At 44.5% G+C, this 25,127-nt stretch overlaps 1 long non-coding RNA gene across 1 annotated transcript in view; it reads right to left on the reverse strand.

Moving 5' to 3' along the window:
• Positions 1-587: 587 nt before the first annotated feature.
• Positions 588-25,127, reverse strand: part of LOC309518597 — a 56,646-nt gene continuing 32,106 nt past the window's right edge. The window contains exon 2 of the long non-coding RNA XR_014213540.1: positions 588-887. This is a non-coding gene — a long non-coding RNA (uncharacterized lncRNA). The remainder of the gene's footprint in view (positions 888-25,127) is intronic.

Raw genomic sequence — 25,127 nt, forward strand, 5'->3', positions numbered from 1 at the left:
GAGAGAATGCGCTTATTTGAAGCTTAGAAACTGTATTACTTGCTGTTACAAGGAAATAGGTTTTTCATTGCTGTACAGTAATAGGCATAAAGTCAGCTCAGAAATTCATAGGAGAATAGAATGGAACCCCTACCGGCTTCTATTAGGAGAAGGTTTTTGTCTTGATTACAAATGCCAAGAAGCCCTTGGGGGCTGGGAGGAACTGGTTTGCCTGTGGTTGATAGCAGGGGTGAGATCTCTCTCTTTGAACAGGTGCAGAACCTAGCATTCTTCCAGACCTGGCACTATTGTTTGATAAGCTTGTGACTGCAATGGCACCAAAGGGCAATTTTTACTAACTGCAATAAATATGGGTGCTCTGTGGGCTGGAGAGGAGTTTGCTTTTGACATTTCCAGGCTTGACTATCGCCATGTGTTCTGTGTGGAGCTGGAATGGAATAGACTCAGAAGAACCTGCTGAAACAGGCCAATGGTCCATCTACCCTGGAATCCTGTTCTCACAGTGGCAAGCAGGACCTGGGCAGAATACAGTGGTGCCTCGCAAGACGAATGCCTCGCAAGACAAAAAAACTCGCTAGACGAAAGGGTTTTTGGTTTTTTGAGTTGCTTCGCAAGACAATTTTCCCTATGGGCTTGCTTCGCAAGACGGAAACGTCTTGCAAGTTTGTTTCCTTTTTCTTAACACCGTTAATACAGTTGCGACTTGACTTCGAGGAGCAACTCATAGAACGCGGTGTGGTAGCCTTTTTTGAGGTTTTTAAAGACTTTGGTGATTTTTGAAGCTTTTCCAAAACTTTCCCGACACCGTGATTCGCAAGACGAAAAAAATCGCAAGACGACAAAACTCGCGGAACGAATTAATTTCGTCTTGCGAGGCACCACTGTAACTTTCTCTCTGCTTGCGGCAAGTGGGATTCAAAAGCAGTGCTGCCTCCAGCTGTGGAGGCAGAGCATAGCCATCATGGCTAGTAGTCCATGATCGCCCTCTGTCCCAGGAGCTTGTTCAATCCTCTTTTAAAGCCATCCAAGTAGGTGGCCGGACGTGGGTGGCACTGTGGGTTAAACCACAGAGCCTAGGACTTGCCGATCAGAAGGTTGGCGGTTCGAATCCCCATGACGGGGTAAGCTCCCGTTGCTCGGTCCCTGCTCCTGCCAACCTAGCAGTTCGAAAGCACGTCAAAGTGCAAGTAGATATATAGGTACTGCTCCAGTGGGAAGGTAAACAGTGTTTCCGTGCACTGCTCTGGTTTGCCAGAAGCAGCTTTGTCATGCTGGCCACATGACCCGGAAGCTGTACACTGGCTCCCTCAGCCAATAAAGCGAGATGAGCACCGCAACCCCAGAGTAGGCCACGACTGGACCTAATGGTCAGGGGTCCCTTTACCTTTACCTTTAAGTAGGTGGCCATCACTGCCTCCTGTAGCAGTGAGTTCAGTAGATAAACCAGGGTTTCCCAAACTTGAGTCTCCAGCTGTTTTTGGAATACAATTCCCATAATCCCTGACCATTGGTCCTGCTAGCTAGGGATAATGGAAGTTGTAGTTCAAAAACAGCTGAAGACCCAAGTTTGGGAAACCCTGCAATTGCTGCAACCTTTTCCTCATGGGGGAGTCTCTCCATCCTTTTGATTATTTTGGTTGCCCCTTTCTGACCTTTTCACAGAGCCAAAAAGGGGCCTCAAAGCTCGTCTAGTGACAATGATTTCATTCCTACCTGCCCGCCAACACAGGAAGCCCACTGCTGAAGTGAATGCAGAAGTGCATCCAGCTTCTGCAAAAAAACCATTCTCCACTTTTTGTGATCTTCATTCCTATCCTATGAGCAATGAAAGAAGCAGGAGGTGGAGGACTCTTTTTTTTAACTACTGCCATCCATGATGAGCACTTGAGCCAGCTTCAGGGTGCCATGGGTGCTTCAGCACCCACAATAATAAGTTTGTGAGGGCTGGGCTCTCTCAAAGTCAATGGGCAAAGCTGAAGCCCTTTGTTGCAGGCACCTACTGTTATGTATTCAGTGGTCTCTGTTTGCCTGAGCTATGGGATCTGAGCTCCTGTGTTCTGATTTGATATATGTTGTCCAATCACAGAACATTTCAGGATTTGGGCCTCTGCCATTGGCCCTTGAACTCTTGAGTCATGATTTGCAGTTCGGAAGTTTAGACAGCCAATCACGTTGGGAGTGGGAGTGGCCCAGGCTTTCAGAAATGTATATAAGCAGTTGCTTTGCCTCTGTTTCCCAGATATGTAGTTCAATAAAGGTTCTTGCTGTTATCGCTGTGTCTTGCCTCGTGGGAACCCACCTACACTTCACCTACAATCTTGGGTGCAAGATGGCACCTACGATGATGAGTCTGGTAATTCAACCCAACTCCATCATGGGCAAGAGCTACAACCCTCTAACAAAGCACAGGGCTGTCTTTAGCAGATGCGCCGCAGGGGTGCAAAGATCCACCCAGCACCCCCAAATTTAGTTTAGCCCCCCAATTAACTTTTATGATGCTTATGTCACTATTATCATTTGATAAATAGCGCTCACGCCTGCGTGGCTCCAAAAGGAGTTTTATTTGTGTGTGCTTTGTTTAAAACCAGCTTTTCTAAAGAAGACAAAGAACACATTGGGAGTCAGTATAAAGACTCCACACATGCACTTACAGTCGTAGGGAGGTGTCTGAAAGATGAGACGGGTGGGCATTGTGGGCATGAGTTGGACAGCCATCTCGGGCAGCCTTTCATTGTGGGAGCAACCTTATTTCTAGAGGAGCTGGGAGGGCCCTTGTGAGCACACATATACGAGTTATTCTTGGGAAGGTTCCGGAGTCTGTGCATGCTCCCATCGCTAGCAGGAAGGCGGTGTGAGATCAGTTGTGTCCAAGGTGCCACTGACCCCGCTGCCGCGTAGCAGCTCAATACAATACGCTTAAGTGGCTTCAGGGGCGGGCGCCTGGTGCCCCACAGAATTCAGCGCCCAGGTGCCCTGCACCCCTTGCACCCCCAGGTAAAGACAGCCCTGGCAAAGCATCTGCTCTGCATTGAATAGTTCCCTGGTCCAATGTTCAGCATCTCCAGGTAGAGCTGGGAGAAGACTTTGGACTGCCAGTCAGTGCAGATGAAGAGTAGGCAATGTGACACCCTCCAGATGTTGTTGGACTCCCACTCCCATCATCCCTTAACATTGGCTATACTGGCAGGGGCTGATGGGAGCTGCAGTCCAGCAACGTCTGGAGGGTGTCACATTGCCTACCCTGGTCAGTCTTGGTATAAGACACCTTCTTGTATTCCTATGCTTTTTTTAAATTTTTGTAGCACTGGTGTAAAGTTATCTTCTAAGGGTTTTCCATATCATTTGAGAAACACATTCCTAGATATCTCACACCTATTTGGGCAGATTCACACCAAATATCTAAAGTCCGTACAAGCTACAGCTCTGTGAGAGGATTCTCTGGGGTAAGTAATGTTCCTTAAATGTATGGTACAGTACACTGAGATCCCACTGGGGTCTTGGTGTGTGTGTGTGTGTGTGTGTGTGTGTGTGTGTCATTTTTCAGATACAAGCAGTTACAAATGTAACAACAGAAAATAATCCCTCCCCTCCACCCCAAAGAGTGTGGAACCAGTCTTACTCATAATGCAATATCCATTATGTTCTGATTTCTTATATAAAGGTACAAAATCAATGAACAAAAGTATCATTCCATATCGTCCCATGGTTTTGTTTTGTTTTTGGGGGTGGAAGCCATGTTCAACTAATTGTACATGGTGAATAAAGTCAGACCATGTTGCATAAAAAGTAGTGCTTTTTCCAGCTGTTCAATATTGTTGCTAAGCAGCAAGTTTCTCCATCAGTATTAAAACTCAAACCTGGACCTCAAGTTTCACAGAGGTCCACAACAAGGCAATTCCACTGTCTAGTGGCTACTAACTTTGCAGCCGATAACAAGTGTAAAATTAAATCCTTATTTATTAAATTGCAAAATTATGGGGTTTGAGAATTAAGCAGTACCACTTTTGGGTCCAAAAGGACATTTTGTTTGATGATCCGATTGATCAAATGTTGCATTCTCTCCCCCTCCCCCCCAAAAAATAGGCATTTCTGGACAGTACCACCATAAGTGAAGTAAAGTTCTATGTTGCTTGCAGCCTCACCAACAAAGTGGCGAAGAGATTTGATAAGTATTGTTCAACTTGGAAGGATGCATATACAAGAGATCAACAGTTTTTAAGGCATTTTCTTGAACTTTATAAGCTGCATCCTCCCTCTGCGCACATAAACCTCCCCCATATCGTGGGCTCCAGTCATTCCTGTCAAGTAAGAAGCCAAATGCCCCACCTCAAAATCCTTTCTCTTTCAACCTTTCAATATAATGATTAGTATTATTATTTATAGTAATAGTACAATTGTAATTTGCTCACCTCCCAAAATTAAACAAGAGCTTTCTCCAATGGAGCCACGTTAATGCTCTGCATTTCCTTTTTATCTGGAAATAGTTGAGCAAGAACACATGGCAGGCCCTGTAAGGGCCCAAGAAGGAGATCATTTCCAAAACTTCTAAGTACTCTGCTGAATAGCGCCTGTCATTCTTAGACTAAATACATGAGTAGATGCTTTTTGGTGTAATCACAGAAAATTGGAATAGTAACAACTGGAGATAACATAAAGGGACTATTAATATTCATAACACTTGACATTTGCAAAGAAATTCAGTGCTGAGATAATACAGTACAATCAGAGTTTACCCCAGGGTGCTGTGCTCTGTCTCACCAAGTGAATGAGTTTATTGCTTTTTAAACACTTATCAAGTCTTGCTCTGCCTTTGTATCTCAGATATAATCTCCATCAAATAAAGTGGGCCTTGTCCTTCAAGTGACCCATCCAGCAACATACAGAGAGTTAATTCTGAAAATGATTGTCAAAGGCATCAGAAGGAGTTCTTGTTATTCTCCTTGGTCTCTGGAGGAAAAGCTGCACCAGGCTCCTCATTTTATAAAACAACATCTATCTTTGTTCTGGTGAGAAATGTAGATTTTTGAGTGACGTGTGGAATCCTGCCTGAGGGATTTTGCTGGTCTTATTGATAGGCTGGTTACCTTCTTCAAAGTTCCTCAAGTTGCCTCTTAAGCAAGGGTCTCCTATTTTGCTTTTAAATTTTGGTTTAGATGAAATTTGGTGGTGACTCTAGTAGGCATTGTTGCCTACTGCGTGGAGACTTCCTTTGCAGATTCAAAACTCGCCTCTGTCGCAAACTCAGTAGGTGGCATTGAAGGAATGGGTTTCCCAAACCCAAAACTGACTGTGCAGGCAGTTTTAAACTGCACCAAAATTCCCATTTCTCCTTCGCTAAAATGCATAAACTTTAGCTGTTGAGCAAATGCAAAACAAGAACACAGCTCTCTCCCTTATCAGTTTGACAGCAAGACTGGCCTTGACTTTACCAGTAGAACAGACACAGACATATCTCATGTCCTGTTGATGCAGAGACCCAAGTCTGGGACTAACGCCAGAGCATGTTCTCGGAAGTAGTGACCTCTTGCTCCAAAATAGGAGAGGAACAGGAATATCCTTTTATGGTCAGGAGTGCAGGAAGGAAATCCCTTTTATGGTTAAGAGTGCCGGAGCAGGAACATCTGTGATGTCAACCTGCGTATACAAGCTGACGTGGCTGGGGAAGGGGGAGAGGGTGTCTGGAGGATATATATACTGCATGAAACTTGTCATTTCTTTGGACTTGCTGTGGACTAATCACGCAAGTGCCTTCTGCTGTCTGGAGAGCAGAATAAACTCTTTCTTTGAACCAACTCATTTTGACTTCCTTCCTCCTGTACCGGAGCAACGCAGACCCAAACTGTGAACTCCAATAAGGCTACAGCATAAAGTTAATAACTCTGTGCTATAGCCCTTCATCTGCAACATGAGGATAATGACGCTGGCCTATTCTGCATAATTTTTTTAAAGAAAAATAAATTTATTAGGAGAGCATAATAAAATATAGTTTGCTTCCCATCTTACCAGTACCAAAAATCATCCTATATACATAAAAACTTAAGGCTGCTACCACACTGCAGTTCACAACCAGCTCCATCATTACAAACATGGAAACCCTGCCCCCAATGTTGCCATTCTCGTGGTCGTTCAATGCTCAGTCTTCACTCTTTCCCCATGTTCAGTGGGGATAGTCTGCTTTTAGGCCCCTTCTGCACTATAAGGCAGTAACATATCACTTTAAACAGTTGTGTCTTCCCCCTAAGAATCCTGGGAAATGTGGCTTGTTCAGTGTACTGAGTGTTGTTAGAAGGCCCATATTCTCCCTGCAGAAATACCATTCCCAGAGTGCTTTAACAATCAATTCCTCTGCCCAGGGAACTCTAAGAATTGTAGCTCTGTGGAGGGAATAGCATTCTCAGCGCCCTTAAAAGCCAGGGTTCCCAAGTCTCTTTGGTAGAAGCAATGACTGCTAAAGGACTGTAATAGTGCTTTTAGATGTAGAAGGTAAAATGTAAAGGACCCCTGGATGGTTAAGTCCAGTCAAAGGTGACTATGGAGTGAGGCGCTCATCTCGCTTCAGGCTGAGAGAGCCAGCGTTTGTCCACAGACAGCTTTCCAGATCATGTGGCCAGCATGACTAAACTGCTTCTGGCACAATGGGACACTGTGACTGAAGCCAGAGCACACAGAAATGCCATTTACCTTCCCGCATCAGTGGTACCTATTTATCTACTTGCATTGGTGTGCTTTCAAACTGCTAGGTTGGCAGAAGCTGGGACCGAGCAATGGAAGCTCATCGTGGGGATTCAAACCTCCGACCTTCTGATTGGCAAGTCCAAGAGGCTTAGTGGTTTAGACCACAGCGCCACCTGCTCCCTGATTTAGGTGTATAGTGTAGATGTGTAATAGCACCTCACAATATAAAGGAGCCCATGCACTGATTCAACATTTGTGTGTTCAGGCAAATGAAGTTTGGTGATGACTGCGGTTCCAGGGCTTGACATTTTTGCCTACTCTACTTTTTTTGCTTACAGGTCTTGCCTACATTTTTTTTGCGTTCACATCTTGGCATTTTTGCTTACCATGTGGCTGAATACACCTTCTATCTTAGGGTTGCCATTTTTCAAACAGTGAGCTATTTTAAGGTAAAGCAGGGAAGATTGGCACTGCCGGTACGGTATGGGCTGCCATATGTGCGGATTTTCCAGACGCTGCTGATGAATGCACTATTCTGGACATGTCCAGGAAATTCCAGACATATGGCAACCATTTATCTCATCAGGAAGCGTGTCCACTTTGCTACCCCTTTCCCCATTCTTCTATATATTCTATATTGGGTTTCCCATTCAGTTTTCAAAATTCATACCAACCTTCCACTGAGCCTTTCCCACCATGCTTGCTGTACATTCACTTATGCTTTGCAGAACAGCTGCAAGGATTCCTGAAATGATGCATGACAAGGGTTTTGCATGCTCTAAAAGTGCTATAATAAAGAAAAATGTGTTCCATTAAGAACTGCAGGTCAGACAGAAATTCAGCAAGTGCAAATATTAATAATAATAATAATAATAATAATAATAATAATAATAATAACAATAAATTTTATTTGTAACCCGCCCTCCCCAGCCGAAGCCAGGCTCAGAGCGGCTAACATCATACAAATAACACAGTATACATAAAAACAGGCATCAATTAATTAAAATACATTTTAAAATTAATTCAGACAAATAAAAATCTAGACAAATGGCAGTTATCAGGTTAAGATTGAGAGCGGTTAATACTTGCCAGGACCAACTGCTTTCACTGATCATATAAGGACCTGTGAACAGGCTGGGAGGCCTCCTTCATGTTTGTTCTTATGCAAAGGAAAATAGGTCAGACTGCCCCCGGCGAAAGGCCTGGTGGAACAGCTCCGTCTTGCAGGCCCTGCGGAAAGATGTCAAATCCTGCTACCTCTTCCCCCCATTGTGGTGGTTGGAAGAAGCAGTGTGCTTCCCTCGCTGAATGTCTGCATTTGGAGCCCTGTCAGCAAAAAAGAAAAGTGTTGGACCTTGGAGAGTTCAAGAAACCCTCTGCAAATACTTTCCATTGCAACTCCATTTCTCAAGGACAGTTTCCCCCTTGCAGGATCTCACAACGGGTGTCGACATCAGCAAAGGAATATTTTTCGTCCAGTGGTAGCGTGATGTTGACACATGGCTCTTTTCGGGAAGTGTGAAATTGAAGCAAGTGTTTGCTCCCAAAGGAAGTAGCAGGTATCATGGAAAGGCGGACAGCCAAGGGAATAAAATGGCAGATGAAATGTCACCAAGCATTGAATTCCTTCCCCCCAAGTGGTGTTGTATACAGACACGCTGTACAGTTGATCAGGCAGAGGAAGAATTAGGTGGTGAGAGAATCTCAAATGATGGCAGAAACTCAGTTTGGAATGCGGGTCAATGTCATCTTCAACAGAACCACCGGGAAAGCGTGTGTGTTTTAATTAGTCATTCCATTGGCGTTTAAAGAAGAGTCTGCCTATTCACTCTTTCTGTAACAATATGCAAACCAAAACACAGCCTTCATTTGAATTTCTCTGCTCTCCAAAATCTTCAGTGCAGTTCTCCACTCAAGTGTACCAAAAATGCATGTTCTGGGGTAAAGTTGACATTTTAAAAAAAGATTATATTAGTAAAAAAAAAAAAGGACAAAAAGTACATTGTGTATAGGCAAATCGTTTTGCAAAAATGAGCATGCTGGACCAAATGGCAAATAGAAATTTGTATATTAGGTAGGATTGCCATATTTCAGAAAGTGGAAGTCCAGACTCAAAAGTTGTTGAGGGGTTTTTTTGTTTTTGTTTTTGCAGAGTTGTTGAGCTTGTTTTGCAAAAAATTTTAAAAATGAAGTTTTTGAGCTATTTTTAAGGAAATTTGCCAAAATCTACATCTCCAATGTGGGTTGCCATGCACCTGGATTTTCCCAGACTTTTCAGCGGTTTCCAGCCGGACACTGTTTCTGAAGGCTGAATCCCAGCTGTGTCCAGGAAATTTGCAATAAAATGCTGTTGAGTTTTCATTATGACTTTTTTAGAAAATCGAAAAATGGACATGGAAATGCAAAGAACTTGAACGTAAGATTGGAAATTCCACACAGGGAATTGTAGCTCAGGCAGGAGGAGGGGGATATATTTTTTGCAACAGCTCTCAGTCCTCTGTTAATGAACTAGAGCTCCCAGAATTCTTTGGGGAATGTCATCATAGCTTAAAATGGTACCATAGTCCTTGAAATGCATGGTGTGAAGGTGGCCTGAATTACCCCAACCATCTTTTTATTGTTCACTACAGTCCTTTCTCTACAGAGACCTTTAAAAGCACTGGAGCCAGTGCCGGATTTAGGTTTGAAGAGGCCCTAAACTACTGAAGATAATGGGGCCCAGCTGTCCCTTGTCAACAACAAATTGCCACTGTTTTTTGTGTTGACTATATGCTATGTGGTAATTTATGGACCTAATAGGTATCTAAAGCCATTTGCACATAACAAAATATGTATTTTATCAAAGAACAGTGGTACCTCGGGTTAAGTACTTAATTCGTTCCGGAGGTCCGTTCTTAACCTGAAACTGTTCTTAACCTGAAGCACCACTTTAGCTAATGGGACCTCATGCTGCCGCCGCACCGCTGGAGCACGATTTCTGTTCTTATCCTGAAGCAAAGTTCTTAACCTGAAGCACTATTTCTGGGTTAGCGGAGTCTGTAACCTGAAGCGTATGTAACCTGAAGCGTATGTAACCTGAGGTGCCACTGTAATTGTTGAACTGAAACCAGTGTTTTAGAGAGCAGGCTAGCAGGTGGGTCCCATTCCTTACATCATAGGAGCCTACACAACACAAACCACTGTTGCTGTATGTTGGTTTTATTTTATTTGTTTTTTATCTTGTATTTTGGAAATGTACATCCAGTTGTTTTTTCTTTAAAAAAAATTGGGGCCCTCCAAGAGAGTGGGGCCCTAAGCTATAGCTTGCATAGCTTATACGTAAATCCAGCACTGACTGGAGCCCAAGTGCAGGTGGTCAGGTGCTTTTCTTCCTGTGATTCTCACCAGAAGAGCATTGATGGATGGGTAGCACCTGAAGCTCTCAATCTGGAAGCCCTCTGCATAAGAAGACAAAACTCAAGAATCACCACACTGGGATCCCTTTGCATACAGATTGCAGCAATAGCTAGCTATGGGTCTGTTGCCTTCAAAAGACTATGCAGCTTTGTTTCCAGTTGGGGCAGGCATAATTAGGGGTAGGGGCAGATGTGGCAGAGGGATTGGTGCAATAAAATACCATCCAGTAGCATGAGCCTTGACTATTTTGATTTGCAATGAAATTCTCACTTTCTTCTAATGAAAAGAAAAAGCCCTGAGTGTTCTTGGAGGTTGACCAGCGTTCACTGTTTGTGCATTCCAAGAAGCCAGAGCCATCGATCAGAAAAGCATGGCTCTTTTAGCTTCTGCTTGAAGTCTGTCCACTTTTCCTTTTTGATCCCGTGCCTTGCTAGCCAAGAGACGCTGGAGTGTTGATCGCCAGAGATGCAGCATGTGGCTGCCACATGCAAAATCAGACTATCCATTTGCCAAGTGAAGGAACTGCAGCCAATAATTTTTAGGCGGCTTCGTCTGATGGTGCAACGCATTGTGGGTAAAGGATCTTTCAGTGCCTTCTTCATGCAGCCCCTGCCCCCCCCCAAGCAACCAGAAGCTTTGGAGCAGCCATTGACAGGATCAGTTTCTTAAATGTGCCTTTGTGCACACAATGTAGAGAGCCAGTGCAGTGGTTAGCGTGTCGGACTAGGACCTGGGAGGTAAAGGTAAAGGGACCCCTGACCATTAGGTCCAGTCGTTGCCGACTCTGGGGTTGTGGCGCTCATCTCGCTTTACTGGCCAAGGGAGCCAGCATACAGCTTCCAGGTCATGTGGCCAGCATGACTAAGCCGCTTCTGGTGAACCAGAGCAGCACACGGAAATGCTGTTTACCTTCCCGCCAGAGTGGTACCTATTTATCTACTTGCACTTTGACATGCTTTCGAACTGCTAGGTTGGCAGGAGCAGGGACCAAGCAATGGGAGCTTACCCCGTGGCAGGGATTCGAACTGCCGACCTTCTGATCGGCAAGTCCTAGGCTCTGTGGTTTAACCCACAGCGCCACCCATGTCCCTGGGAGACCAGGGTTCAAATCCCCAGTTGGCCATGAAGCTCGCTGGACAGCCTTGGGCCTCACAGCCTAACATTCTTCACAAGATTGTTGTGGGGATTAAATGAGGAGAGAGAGGGGGGGCTATGCCCACCACCTTGAGCTCCTTGGACAAAATAGATAAATAAATATTTTTTTACAAATGTGCAGAGAGAGCGGTAGCTATGTCACAAGGAACCAGGCCTGTTATGCAATTTATATCCTTGACAGTATTGACATAACCACAGTTCTGCAGGTGCTGGCAATTTCAAGACTGGATTATTGTAATGCAGTTTATGTGGGGCTTCCCTTGCGAGATTCGGTCTGGAAACCACAGTTAAGGCAGAATGCTGCAGCAGTGTTGCAGACAGGTGTGAGGTCCTGTTAGCATATAACAGCATATCTATTATTATAACACCCCTGGCTCAAAGAGCTGTAAAGGTAAAGGTACCCCTGCCCAGACGGGCCAGTCTTGACAGACTCTGGGGTTGTGCGCTCATCTCACTCTAGAGGCCGGGAGCCAGCGCTGTCCGCAGACACTTCCGGGTCACGTGGCCAGCGTGACAAAGCTGCTCTGGCGAGCCAGGGCAGCACACACGGAAACGCCGTTTACCTTCCCGCTAGTAAGCGGTCCCTATTTATCTACTTGCACTCGGGGGTGCTTTCGAACTGCTAAGTTGGCAGGCGCTGGGACCGAGCAGCGGGAGCGCAACCCGCTGCGGGGATTCGAACCGCTGACCATGCAATCAGCAAGTCCTAGGCGCTGAGGTTTTACCCACAGCGCCACCCGCGTCCCTCAAAGAGCTGTACTGGCTGCCAATTTGTTACTGTGCCAAATTCAAGGTGTCACGATTAGCATATAAAGCCCTTAACAGCTTGGGACGAGTTACTTAACCAATGTGTTGGTTATTCTAAAATGTGTACAGTTGTATTGTGTGTTAAGATGCAGTTAGACCAGGGACCAATGGAGCTGATGAAGGGCAGGATATAAATTTTAGTAACTTGACAACAACAAGTAACTTGACAACAACAACTTGAGATCCTATGAACTTCTCGCACCAACTTGTTTTTAGCATCTAATCTCATCAGGGTTGAAAAGGTATATTTTATATCCTATGCAAGGCTCCTGGAGGCTTTTAAGGGTTAGCAGGGTACCGATCCTGTTAAATAAAATAAAGACCGTATTTTTCGCTCTATATAACACACCAGACCACAAGACACACCTAGTTTTTGGAGGAGGAAAACAAGAAAAAAAAATATTCTGAATCTCAGAAGCCAGAACAGCAAGAGGGATCACTGCACAGTGAAAGCAGAAATCGCTCTTGCTGTTCTGGCTTCTGGGATAGCTGCGCAGCCTGCATTTGCTCCATAAGACACACACACATTTCCCCTTACTTTTTAGGATGGAAAAAGTGAGTCTTATAGAGCAAAAAATACGGTAAGTAAATAATAATAACAACAAATTGTGGAGGAAATCTGCTCCTCCTCATGTCACCCCCATTATCACCCCATGTTGGCAGTTCTGCTGGAAGAGTTACAGCAGCAGTAAAGATATGCTTGTGAAGTGCTACACTGTTACCAAGCAGGAAGACATCATTTTGGGATAAGCTGCTGTTGGGGGGCGGTCTTCTTCCAAATTTTAACACCACCACCCCACCTAGCATATCTAGAGTGCAGGATTGCACCCTCTGCTGCAGTGCCTCAAGGTCAGAGTTTGATGAGGGGCTGCAGGAAGTGAGTGAGGTACGTTTATGTGGGTTTCATTTAGAACACCTCTTGGCAACACCCAGCACATAAATAAGAGAGTCAGAATGAAATACCATCTTTTTTCTTTTCTTTTCTTTTCTTTTCTTTTCTTTTCTTTTCTTTTCTTTTCTTTTCTTTTCTTTTCTTTTCTTTTCTTGTGCAGTTTGAGTTGGAAGGATTGTATCCCAGAACCTCACTGGACCTAAAGTAAGTTTGAGTTCAGCCATTACAACTCCCACCTCTGAGTACATGCAAGGGCTCAGAAATATGATATATTTGCTGAAATGCAATATATTTCTTTGCAACAAGACACAAGCTATTTTTGAGACCATTAACAAGCCTAATTTACTCACCAGAGTGCCCTTTCAGGAAACAGTAGGAGTTAAATAAACTCCTATCTATCACTGCAAAGCAGGAATAATTCTCAGTGTTTTTACATGAAAAGACATATTTTCTTTTCTCACAGATTTGTCACTACCAACCAAATCAATGTCCCTGAATCTAATGAGATTTGGCTTTCGCCTTCCAGAAAGCTTGGAATGTTCTGCTGACTCAATATGTTTTCAAAAGATAGGTAGGATTAACTGCTGGACATCATACCCAGTGGGAATGTGTAATCCATATCATCTTTGACAAGGAACATGCTCTTTAAATCCTGCAATTAAACAGTTAGGATTAAATGCAATGTTTATACCTAAATAAACATAGTAAATTAATTGATTGATTGATTGATTGATTGATTGTATCTCTATGCAGCTTCTCATTCAGTTGGATCCGAAAGCTGCTAATAAAAAATAACAATAACGCAAATTTTCCTGGATAGCTCAGCGAGTTAGAGCATGGTGCTGATGATGCCAAGGTTGCACGTTCAATCCCCGTTTGGGACAGCTGCATATTTCTGTATTGCAGGAGTTTGGACTACATGATCATCAGGGTCCCTTCCAACTCTCCAATTCTATGATTCTATAACAGTAACATATGGTTCCAATATTAATTTTTCTTAAGAGCCACGTAGCAAGTGACTGAGACCAACAGAGGACGCCATCTTTCAGTGGAACAAGGCAGCTGTCTGCATGGGGCAACTTTTCCAGCCTGAGGGCCATATTCCTTTCTGAGCAAACTTCCAGGTTCCACATGGCAGTGGAAACGACTCAGGATTGCTTGCCTCTTCTGCCCTTTGGCAAGTGACTGTGCCGTTGGGGTGGTGACAAGATCGCACTGGCCTATCTATTCTGAATGTTCTTATGTGATGCCAGTGAAGGTTACTTGACTTGACTTGACATGGCAGTGGTGGGTGGGGCCAGAGGCAAAAGTGGGCATGGCAACCAACACAGGTTTTGCCTTTGTACAGTAGGCTAGTTTCTACACACACTCCTTCCTCCATTCAGGGAAGAAACAGGCTCAGAATTCAAGGTCACACCCACCCAATCCCTTTAAAGCACTCTTATACCTAACCGTCATGGTTTCCCCCCAAAACGCCCCAGGAACTGTACTTTTCAAAAGGGCGCTGAGTATTCGCAACCTCTTAGCAAACTACAGTTCCCAGAATTCTTTGGGGGAAGCCATAGCTGTTCAAGTGGCGCAAGAGTGCTTTAAATGGACGGCGTGGATGTGGCCCAAGACACATTCCAGCCAAGCAAAAACACTCAAAGAGGGTGCAAATCTGAGCCAGTAGGGTGTGTGGCCTGGGCAGAGTGCCAAGGGCCTGATAGTGAGTTATATTTGGCCCCTGGTGCCACTTCGGCCATCAAGATTCTCCCTGCTGTTCAACCCAATGCTCCGTTGCAACCACAGTCTATGGTTGCATGAATGAAGATGTTGCAAGAGATAACCTGTGCAACCAAGACCAAAGAGGCATTGGACTAAGTTAAGGGTCTGTGCTGCCCTTCCTTTTATGGCCTCTTTAACTTCGTGGCAAATTGATTTTATTTTCGAATTTGTGATAGGAAGCTAAGAAACATTACTGGCTTTATGGCTATCTCCTGTTGAAGCCATTACAATTCAGAGAGTTAATATGGATAGACAATGGACAACTTAGAGGGAACTGCTGTCCTGTTTGTGGCCTTCCCATAGGAATCTGGTTGGCAATGGAGGGTTAGCAGAAGATTCAGCTGCACATGGAATGGTCAGGGTGCCATCTTTTCCTTTTCCTTGGGTAGCAAAATGTCCTGGTTTGGGTCTGGTGCCCTGAATTGGCTTCTGATTTCCTCCTCCCTGCCCCGTCTACCAGAGAGAGAGAGAGAAAGAGAGAGAGCCAGCCTAAACCACAACAGTGAGCCATAAATTATTCTGTGACTGCCACTTCCTCTCCCTTGCATGCCCATTCATGGTTTGCAGAGGTCATAGCAGATACACTTATTCAATAATGCAGCCTCAACAGCGCTGACTTAATAAAACTCTCATGTCGTTCCCTATGTTGGAATTGATTTTCCTGACTTGAGGGCCACTTTAGTTTGCAAATCAAAACTGCCTTGTGCCGGCCGGCCTGACAGATTCTACTCTAGCCCAGATTTCTTTCAGAAATGGAGATTGATGGGAGGAGGTTGGTGTTGGGTCAGTGTCTAATGGCGTGTGCTTGGGGGCTTGAATTATTCATGAGAACCGGAGCCTCTCATGTTTTTTTATTAACGCGAACCACAGAAAGGAGTGTCGTAGCGCTGATACACAGCAACTCTTGCAGAGAGGTTTTGCCTGGGCGATGACGTCTCTCACCTCTTGAAGCACCTTTACCCAGTTACCTGCAGATTGTAAACCGCTTTGCTGCTTCTTGCATCCAAGACTGTGTTCGCATGGCAGTTTATTCCATTTCCTCAACAATTCCCTAACTGTTAATTTCTGCATTATATTTCAAACGGCTTTCAAATGGCTTCAAAGCCACTTCTGGAAAATGTGTGGAATATAGGTAAAGGTAAAGGGACCCCTGACCATTAGGTCCAGTCGTGACCGACTCTGGGGTTGCGGCACTCATCTCGCTTTACTGGCCGAGGGAGCCAGCGTACAGCTTCTGGGTCATGTGGCCAGCATGACTAAGCCGCTTCTGGCGAATCAGAGCAGCGCAGCATGTTTAATGTTCATTTCTGTCTGGTTTGGTCACAGAAAAATCCATTTGCAGCACTCTTAACCTGGAAAATTGCAAAGTGGCAAAATTGGGGGCAGTATACTGGCATGCAGGTTTTTTCCTGCCATTTTCATGGAGATATCACGGGGGAACAGAAGCCTGCATGTGCCGAAAAGTTGGGGGAATAGTGATGTTGTGTCACACTGGTGTGACTGAAATTTAGCATGATATGTCTATATATTGGTCAAATAGCCAGTCTCATAATTCTTTTTTAAAAAATATTTTTTTTTTATTTTTGCACAAATTTTCCAACATAACAACTCCAAAACCACATAACAAGTCTTTGGCTATTACGGCCTAAGACTTCCTTCAACCCCTGCCTGGTTCCCTGCAACTTTGCTTCTTGCAGGCAAAGTTGTGTACAATGATGTGTATATGGCAATAAATCTGCACTAAAATGCTGCCAAATTTGCTTGTTACTTTAAAGAAAGGTAGAGAACTGAACTTAAGATCAGAAAAGTGAGAAACTGAGAAACTGAAATGGACCAGTTTGCCCACTCCTGTTTTACTGCAAAACCACCTCTCCTTTGAAATTCAACCCAATCAGCTCCTTCATGGATGATCCCTTCCTCTCTGTCTACTCCTAGTGCAAAGGTGGGGAACCTTTTCATCTTTGCAGGACAGATTTTCAGGCATCCCAGCAGGCCACTTTGATGGGTGGGTGGGGCTGCCCACCTCTCTTATCACAACAAAGCATCAAGTGACCCCTTTTTCCTTTGCAGCGTGGCTTGAGCTCAAGGTCCCAGGTTCAGTTCCCAGTCAGTGCAAACAAGAATGATCTAGATCAGTGGCTCCCAACCGGTGGTCTGTGGACCCCAGGGGTGCACATAACCCACCCAGGATATCTGCAGCACCATTCACGTAACAAAAACTACCATAGAGATATCAAAATTTTCAAAAGTAGGAGGTCCATGGCTTGGCTTTTGAAAAACAGGGGGTCCGTGGTACTTAGCTAATTGGGAACTGAAATATACTCAGAGTCGAGAGTGGATTTCATGCTCTTTATTCAGCTCATAGTGGTGAGGAGGAATGGAAGTTCCCCCAGAATGTCTGCTTTATATACATTATTTACACAATGGGCCCCACGTGAGTGGCTAAATCCAGGATTCACCTGTAGGCCAATCAGGTTGCGGATTCACTTCTACCTGGAGCTGGATTGGATGGCTCCTGTGGACCAATCAGACTGCTGCATTCTGGATCCTATTGTTCTAGAACCAATCAGACTGTTGCCTTTTGGATCCTATTCAACTCAGTACATAACAGGAACCAACGAACTAGATCATTCACATTTACCTCCCAGAGCTACAATTCCCAGAGAAGAGGGATTGACTGCAAAACCACTCCAGGAATTGTAGCTTTGTGAAGGGAATAGGGGTCTTCTAACCACTCTCAGCATCCTTAACAAACTGCAGCTCTTGGGATTCTTTGGGGAAAGCCATGACCGAAGGGGTATCATAGTGTGTTGAATATGGACTCAGTATAAGGCAGCTTCTTGTATTCCAGTCTTCCTAAAGGATACATCCCAAGACATTAGCCAAAGTTTCTCATCTTGCCGGCATTCAGAGATTTGCTACCAGTGCCTTGTCCGGCACTCTTTTAATAATCATTCAATCAAGGGATTGGAATGCTTGCTGACATGAGTTTCCTTATCAGCACTTCCATTTCCTACATGAAAATTGTGTTGATTACCAGAGCTTGCGATTTTCCCCTCGACAAGACATTTGAAGGTGATATCAAAGAGCGGCGGCTGGTTTTACACATAATACAGTAAGCTCTAGATAGCGGATGCTAATGGGTTTTGTGATTGGGAATGTTGTGTCGAGATAAAAACCGGCAGCCTCCTGGAATGAGCAAAACAAATTAATAAATAAACCCTTTGAATTAATTTCACACATGCACAACTGCTGACATGTGCGTAGTGAGATTAGCTAGTCTCCTTGTCAGGAAACTTAGGAAAACTTTCCCAGAATCTTACACTCTAAATCAGGGCCGGCTTAATGTGCGACTCTCTAGGTGTTTCCAGACTACAACTCCTATCATCCCTGAACCATTGGCCATGCTTGGTATGGCTGGTGGGATTTGGAGTCCGTCAACATCTGGAGAGCCACTGGCTCCCCCATGCCTGCTCTGGAGTGCACTATTATCTATTCCAACCTTCCCCAACCTGGTGCCCTCCTAATGTGTCCAGACTACAACTCCCATCAACCCTGATAATTGGGCACGCTGTCAGGGAAAATGGGAGTTGGGGGCCAGTATGTTTCCGAGCACAATTCAAAGTGTTGGTGTTGACCTTTAAAGCCCTAAATGGCCTCGGCCCAGTATACCTGAAGAAGCGTCTCCACCCCCATCATTCTGCCCGGACGCTGAGGTCCAGCGCCGAGGGCCTTCTGGCGGTTCCCTCATTGCGAGAAGCAAAGCTACAGGGAACCAGGCAGAGGGCCTTCTCGGTAGTGGCGCCCGCCCTGTGAAACGCCCTCCCATCAGATGTCAAAGAGATAAACAACTACCTGACATTCAGAAGACATCTGAAGGCAGCCCTGTTCAGGGAAGTTTTTAATGTATGACATATTAGTGTATTTTGGGTCTTTGTGGAAGCACCCAGATGGGCGGGGTACAAATAATAAATTAGTATTATTTCTAAATAATAAATAATAATAAATTATTATTATTATTATTATTATTATTATTATTATTATTATTATTATTATTAGAACATCTGGTGAGCCACAAGCTACTTGCTGTTCCAATTCTCTCTCTTTTTGGTATTTATTATTATTAATTATTAGCGTTAATTGTTTTATATCTTAGTCACTGTAGTAACCCAAAGCGACTTACATTTTAAAAGGAGGAGGGGACCTAAAATACAGTCATGAAATTAAAAGGCAAGACAAAAAAGATCCCACCCCACTAAAAGAGGTGTTAAAGAGGCTGCCAGTGTTGTTTCCTTCTTGTGCTTTATTGTGGTTTGGGGGTTGCTTTTGACTTGTTGCTGTTTTGGCAGAAAGGAAGCATCACGAAGTGTTGGTAAATTTCAGGAGGCTATCCATCTGCAGAGGAACAAGTCTTGCTGCATCACTCTTGGGTGCTGAAGTATCTGTGCAAAAATGCACATATTCTCATGGTCATACCAGATGTTTTATGAATTGTGTGGCTGTTTAGGATGATTAATAAGCTGAGAGGGGTGTCAATGAGATCTTGTCTCCTAAGGCTAATTACCCTGCTGGGTATGGGCCATTTTTTTTGTAACTGCAGCTGGAGTGGGGGAGGGCCCTAATGAAAATCACACACCCCAGCTTAGATATGTGGGTGGGTGATAGATAGATAGATAGATGATAGATAGATAGATAGATAGATAGATAGATAGATAGATGATAGATAGATAGATAGATAGATAGATAGATAGATAGATGATAGATAGATAGATAGATAGATAGATAGATAGATAGATGATAGATAGATGATGATAGATAGATAGATGATAGATAGATAGATAGATAGATAGATAGATAGATAGATAGATAGATGATAGATAGATAGATAGATAGATAGATAGATGATGATAGATAGATAGATAGATAGATAGATAGATAGATAGATAGATAGATAGATGATAGATAGATAGATAGATAGATAGATGATAGATAGATAGATAGATAGATAGATAGATAGATGATAGATAGATGATAGATAGATAGATAGATGATAGATAGATAGATAGATAGATAGATAGATAGATAGATAGATAGATAGATAGATGATAGATAGATAGATGATAGATAGATATAGATAGATAGATAGATAGATAGATAGATAGATATAGATAGATAGATAGATAGATAGATAGATAGATGATAGATAGATGATGATGATAGATGATAGATAGATAGATAGATAGATAGATAGATGATAGATATAGATAGATAGATAGATAGATAGATATAGATAGATAGATAGATAGATAGATAGATAGATGAGAGAGAGAGAGAGAGAGAGAGAGAGAGAGAGAGAGAGGGAGATCTGGCTGCCGAGACCACAATAACACCAGTCTTGGAAAAACCTACATTGGCTCCCAGTACATTTCTGAGCACAATTCAAAGTGTTGGTGCTGAGCTTTAAAGCGCTAAAAGGCCTCAGCCCAGTATATCTGAAGGAGCGTCTCCACCCCCATCATTCTGCCCAGACACTAAGGTTCAGCGCCGAGGGTCTTCTGGCGGTTCCCTCACTGCAAGAAGTGAAGTTACAGGGAACCAGGCAGAGGGCCTTCTCTGTAGTGGCGCCCACCCTCTGGGATGCCCTCCCATCAGAACTTCAGACCCAGAACAAAGCCTATCAGAACAAAAATGTCTTCAGCTGTTTCTGGAAAGCTGAGAAAACGGGTGTCTGTCACATATCAGCATGCCTCTGAGCAATATAGCTAGAGAGATTTTGGCAAATTAAAAAAATCCACCCCAACAGAAATTTTACTCCTGGAAAAGTGGACTTGTCCTGGAAAAAGAGGACACATGGCAACCCTAGTTCCACCTTGATCTTGGGCTGGTAGCAGATTGGCAATCCTGGAAGTAGTGGGGTCTATGCAGGCAATATTTGAAGCCACAGGCAGAGGTGTACTTAGGGGTTGGCTTGGTTGGTTCCCACCAAGGGAGCAGGACCAGGGGAGTGCAAAGAATGCCTCTCCAGTCTGGCTTGGAGTAGCTAGGAGCCCACATGCCCACACGCTCCCTGGGCAATGGAGCATGCACACACTCAACAGGCAATGACTGCTCTGGGAGGGACAGGAAGTGCAGATACAGCTCCTTGCCAAAGGCACAAGGGAGCCTAGGTATGCCTCTGCCTTCAGGCAACCTGCACACAGTAGCAAGGGCGAAACCTTTTCCCCACCCATACTGTCAGAGATTCCGCAGTGTAAAATAGTCTCTTTGAAAGCCACGAAGTCCTTGCAACAGACAAATCTTCTCCCCTAGCACACCTAGCCCATCAAAATGATTTTCCCCCACATATAATAATTGCTTACAGCATGAATGTTGGATTAACTGGAGCTCTATTTCAAGAAGCAGAGGACAGATTCCTTTGCACGATAAAGGCATGCTCAGTCTCCGCAGAGGTGATGAGATTTCGAGAGAAGAAACTCCTCAGTGTATTACAAATGTCACGCTGGGAGGGAAGGATGACAAACTACACGCGAAAAATGACTCCGCTAAATTAATCCCACCTCCCATGCCATGGTGCATGACAACTCTGAAATCTGGGTGATATGAAAAAGGGCCTTTGTTTCTCTCCAAGATCAAATGCTATCTGGGCAGATGACAGCTCTGACAGAAGAGAGAGAAATTGAAGTCCTTGGAAGCATCACAGTCTCAACTGCAATTATGGGAAGGAGAAGAGGTCCTAGGCAAGGAAGGCAATGAAACAAATTGCATGATCCTTCCCTCCCCCCCCCCCAAAAAAAATAAATATTGTCATGATTATGATCATGGTATTATTTCTGCAGCCTTCCTGGCTTCTCATGCTTCCAGGAGAATAGATCACAAGGCAGCTCCTCCCATTGGGTCAGGTCAGGAAGTGTAGGCACCCAGGGAGGCTGCAAGAGAAACTTCTTTTGCCAGGGACAAGAACTTCTGAGAAGGTTTTTGAAGGGCAGATTTTGATACAGCAGTAAAATAAACTAACCAGGCTGCTAATAAAGTAAAGGCCACCTGACACCTTTTCTTTCCAAATAAAGGCTATGTTGCTTCTCCAAACTAAGAGTTTCTGACAGCACCTTAGGGGATCTAGGCTGATCTTTTCATTTGGCACTCATCCTGATTTGCTTGGACAAAGATTATGCAAAGATTATGCCCAGCCTTCATAGAGCATTTATTCCTATTTGTTTACGGCACAGTTATATGACAATAAGCAATCATCCTGTGTTCATTGTGATTTGCTTGTGGACTGTTTACATGTCTTCCCGTGAACCTCAAGACTCACTTGTTGCCATAGGTGCCATCTCGGAGGACCCAAGAGTCCCCTTAAATTTTTGAAGCAGGGGTCAGCCCCCCCCAAAAAAACCTGCAGCGGCCATACACGCATGCTGTGAGACCTGCTTACCTTAATTGCACAGCTCTCATGCACACACACCCCAGCATGCATGGCGCTGGCCCCGTCAATTGAGGGGCGAGGTGGTGTGCTTGATTGCTGCAATGCTCTGTATTTGGTGCTGCCTTTGGGTATGGCTAGGCTGTTGATGCAGCCAGAGGTGGACCAGCATTCCAGGCACTAAAGCTTGCATTGGTTGCCTATATGTTGCCAGGCCAAGTTCAAAGTTTTTGAGTTAATTTACAAGGCTTAACAACTTGAGTCCAGGGCACCTCATTAACCGCCCAATCCCTTATATCCCTGGCTGATCAGGGAGGTCTTGAGGGAGTCACTGTTAGTGGCTTGGATGCATAACTCATATTCACCAGGAAATGTGTGTTCATTATTGTAGGCTCAATTTTATGGAACTACCTTCTACAGTGATACCTCGGGTTAAGAACTTAATTCATTCCGGAGGTCCGTTCTTAACCTGAAACTGTTCTTAACCTGAAGCACCACTTTAGCTAATGGGGCCTCCCGCTGCCGCTGTGCCACCACCGCGCGATTTCTGTTCTCATCCTGAAGCAAAGTTCTTAACCCAAGGTACTATTTCCAGGTTAGCAGAGTCTGTAACCTGAAGCGTCTGTAACCCGAAGTACCACCGTACTTGAGGTCAGACAGTACCTACTACTCACCTCCAGCAGGCATTTTAACTGAATTGTCACTTTATATTTTCACCGTGTTTTAGAGACAATTGCAATCAAATGGTATATAAATTGTCCAAATAAATAAATAAATAAATAATGCACTTGACCGATGCATTTCAACATACAGCTGTACCTTGGAAATCGAACAGTTTAGTTCCCAAACGTTTTGGCTCCCTAATGTCACAAACCCAGAAGTGACTGTTCCGGTTTGTGAACTATTTTTGGAAGCCAAACTTACGATGGGGATTCCACGGCTTCTGATTGGCTGCAGGAGCTTCCTGCAGCCAATCGGAAGCTGCACTTTGGTTCTTGAACATTTTGGAAGTCAAACGGACTTCCGGAACAGATTCCGTTCAGCTTCCAAGGTACGATTGTACGGGCAATGACCATTTTAGGCATGTCCAATTGACGCCTGATCATGCACATGTGCATGGTGCAGACCCCGTAAGTGGACAGAAAAGTGGGTGGAACAGGGTGGAATGGGGCGGAGCAGGTTTACATACAACCCCCCTGCAAAACTGTTGTTTCTTGTATTTCCCTGTTCCTTTCCAAATGGCAAACATCTGTTGGTTTTTTTAAAAAAGGTGGATTGGTTGTGCTAGGAGGAGATAGCAATTAACCAGGTAAACCTAAAATCCCCATTTGTGCTTGGATCCATCCTGAAAAACAAGCACAGTATTGCAGGCAGTCTGTTTACTCAGCAAACCCATCTCTGGATCTGACAAGGCCACCAATCAGCTTCCAGATCGAGATCCCATCTACTAGACATCTACAAATTATACTTCGGCCCTTTAACACATCTCAAGATTATTAATTAGCTGTCAGTTTCCTAACCGCCCTGCACTGATTGAGCATCAGTCGGCTACTCCCATTCTTATGCATGGTTTAACCATTACAAAGCCTCCAAGGACCCTCTGCTGGCTTCTAGCATTCCTTTGAAATCACATATTTTATATTAATTACAGTCTTGCGCTTGCCACACTTGCAAAATGATCCCAGACCTAATTAGAAACACCAAAAGAAAGACTACCATAAGCCCTCCCAACATTCACCTCTAATTGCATCTTAAGTGCTACAGTAGTGTAATGTTGCAAATCCATATGATGTGGAGATATTATTTGCAAGCAAGGGAGAGGGAGTCTGTATGGAGTGAGTTTCTAGTGAACACTAATCTACTTTTTTATTAGGGTGACTTATAATGCTAAGAACACTGGGAAAAACTATGCAAATAAGCAATATAAAGTGCCATTTAGGAGCCCACAAGAATGAACTAATGAGGGTGATATAAGTACTCCTTTGAAATGTTTTTCCTTTTTTATTGGCTAATTAGAACAAAACATCATTATTCCGGCTAGAGGGAGCCTTGCCCTTTTGGATAACTGTGCATAACTTAACTCAAGAAATTTCCAGATCAGAAGGGTCTAAATCGATGGGAAAAACCAGAATCCCTTAGCCCATGTAGACAGCACTGCCACAACCCATTTCACCACATCTCTGCAGCTGTACACAGGAAGCTGCCTTGAACCATAACAGCCCATAGGTCCATCTCGCTTGATACTGTCTACACCGACTGGTAGTGGCCAGTGGCGGAGCGTCATGCTCCGGCACTGGGGGGCAGAGAGCAGGCAGGAGCGTGACTAGTGCGTATCCTGGGGGCGTGGCTCATCACCCATAGGGGTGTGGTGCACGTCCTGGGGACATGGTGTGCCGCCCATAGGGGCGTGATGCCCAGCGGGGGGGGAGCAGCCACGATGGCACCCTACTGGGATCACGCTGCCAGGGGCTGTGCGCTCCCCCCCCCACATGCCTCTTCCTCCTCCAATGGTAGTGGCTCCCAAGGGCAGGGGTAGGCAACCTAAGACCCATGAGCTGGATGCAGCCCAATTGCCTTCTCAATCCGGCCAGCGGATGGTCCGGGAATCAGCGTGTTTTTACATGAGTAGAATGTGTGCTTTTATTTAAAATGCATCTCTGGCTTATTTGTGGGGCATAGAAATTCTTTCATATTTTTTTTTTCAAAATATAGTCCGGCCCACAGCTGAAAAAGGTTGCTGACCCCTGCTCTAGGGTTTCAGTCGGGGTCTCTTCCAGCCATACCAGGAGAGGCCAGGAATTGAGCTTGAGACCTTTTGCATGCAGAGCAGGTCCTCTACCTGACGCTGGTGGCACTGTGGTCTAAACCACTGAGCCTCTTGGGCTTGCCGATCGGAATATCAGTGGTTCGAATCCCCATGACGGAGTGAGCTCCCATTGTTCTGTCCCAGCTCCTGCCAACCTAGCAGTGGAAAAGCATGACAGTGCAAGTAGATAAATAGATAGCACTGCGGCG

This window comes from Podarcis vaucheri (assembly GCF_965113315.1).
Source record: "Podarcis vaucheri genome assembly, chromosome: 14".
Taxonomy (NCBI): Eukaryota; Metazoa; Chordata; class Lepidosauria; order Squamata; family Lacertidae; genus Podarcis; species Podarcis vaucheri.